The sequence below is a fragment of the Lactuca sativa genome, chromosome 2, assembly GCF_002870075.4.
Source record: "Lactuca sativa cultivar Salinas chromosome 2, Lsat_Salinas_v11, whole genome shotgun sequence".
NCBI lineage: Eukaryota > Viridiplantae > Streptophyta > Magnoliopsida > Asterales > Asteraceae > Lactuca > Lactuca sativa.
Genome location: NC_056624.2, coordinates 122525806 through 122528148, shown reverse-complemented (window position 1 = coordinate 122528148; position 2343 = coordinate 122525806).

Sequence of the window (2343 nt, the reverse complement as noted above, 5' to 3'; positions counted from 1 at the left end):
GCATAAAGAAAAGTTTTAATTGGTTATGAAAATTAGAGGATGTCACATTAACACACCCCCTAACAGCAAGGTTGTTGGAAGCAAGTGGATCTTCAAGAAGAAGATCGACATGGACGAAAATGTACAAACTTTCAAAGCACGACTTGTCGTGAAACGAAATACTCAAATTGAAGGCATTGACTATGAAGATGCCTTTTCGCCAGTTGCTAAGATTAAATCTATTAATATTAACATACTTATTTTTTATATAACTTACCAACATTCTCTATCTCAAAGCTATTAATATTCTGCTTTTACCATCATCTTTCTTGCAGTCCATAATCATTACCATCGACCATCCGAATTTGTAACATATGATGTAGTATATCTCATGGTTCACAAAGGGGAAAAAACCTATTATAGTTAATATAGAAAACCAGTTACAATGTAAAACATGATGGGTTTTATGCATAAGAAACATTCTTATGTGCTCATACAAACCCTAATGCTTGGATCTAGGTTTCTCTATTGAACATGCTTTGATTCCAAGACTTACAAACCTAGATCTATCATATATAATTCAAAATTATCATAAAGAAAATAGATCTAATTGGTTTACCTCTTTCAAGTAGCTTGAATCCTTGTAATCTTCTTGATCTTGAGCTTAGAGTCACAAATGTAAGTCCTCTAATGGTTCACAAACCCCACAAGAAATAAGGCAATATGATAGAGGGTGAGAGGTGTGCTGAAATCGGCCTAGGGTTCTCTTAGAATCAAGTGGTAGCCGATTTCCATAGCCTAGGGGTCTTATTTATACTGCTGGTTGCTAGGGTTTCAGCCTAAACCCTAATGGACAGCTTAATCACCAAGCAGCCCATAGAACCTTCTAGATTAGGGCCCTTGGACGAAAATATGATGGATCCCCATCATAATTTCGTTCCCCCTTAGTCCATTAGGTTCTCCAGCCCAAAACTCAACTATCATGCATTTGACAGTTTATACCCCTTTATTTAATTAATCTCTTTTAGTCACCAAATTAAATTCCTAATTAATTTATGACTAATACCAATTAAATAAATATGATTTCTCCTTTAATATATTATTCTTATAATATATTAATAAACCATAATATTCTCTCTTTCTCCTTAAATTACCTTGTCAAGTTGCTTTGGAGAAGGCAACCCAAAAGGACCATGCACAACTGGGTCGAGTACATACCAAATATAGTTACGGGCTTAGACACTATTCCAACAAAACATACTATACAAAATTATATTAATAGAAGTTTTGTCGATTTATGTTTTACCAAATCCACACTTTGGTATCATATTTATCAATAAACTCTATGATCTAACCCATCAACTTATATACAAATCTATCAAATCGAACATTCATATCATTTGTTTCATCAAGCATGTAATCATCCTGAATTAAAATATATATTAGTATAATGAGTAAATTACATGAATGGTCCCTATGGTTTTAGGTAATTTACGTGCTTGGTCCCTAACTTATTTTTTTTTTCACTCCAAAGGTTCCTTCTATTTGTTTTTGTTAAACGCTTGGTCCCTACTATTTGTTTTTGTTTCACGTTTGGTCCTTGTCTTACCTAAAATGACTATTATTTAAATAGGGAAAATGGTGGGAGTGGGTAAATAAGGTGTGGAGGTGGGGTTGGGGTGTGTTTATTTAAATAAATTACAAAATCAAGGACAAAATAGACTTTTTAGGTAAGACAGGGACCAATCGCATAACAAAAACAAACAGTACGAATTAAAAAATAAATTAGGGATCAAACACGCAAATGACCTCAAACCATAGGGACCATTCATGGAATTTACTCTAGTATAATGGAAAAACAATATATCATACTCAATGAAAAATACCTACCACTAAATTAGTTGTGAAATAGATTCTTGAATAAAATGAAGTATCATTATAGCACTTTGACTTATTAAGTAATGATATCCAAGAATCTATTACACTTATGTGAATAGGTGAATTCCAAGGTAAACCTCTTACATGCTTAAGTTGTAATACGTATTCTTTTGGTATATTCCAAACAATCTATCCAGTTTATAATTAATATTATTCGTTAATAAATAAGACATACATGTAACGATATTAAAATAAAGCGGTGTTCAATAATAAAAAATGAATATTATATGCCATCCTTTTGGCTTCTTGGTATTGTTTGAGTTGCCAGCTCTTCCAAACCTACTTTCACACTTACATCCATAGTTCTCTTCACAAAAGATGAACACTTAGACTTACTTAGTTTTATTTTCATTTTCTGTGTCCCATCAACATCATTCATTGCATCATCACATGATTTAACTAATTGTCAAAGTATATTTAACAATC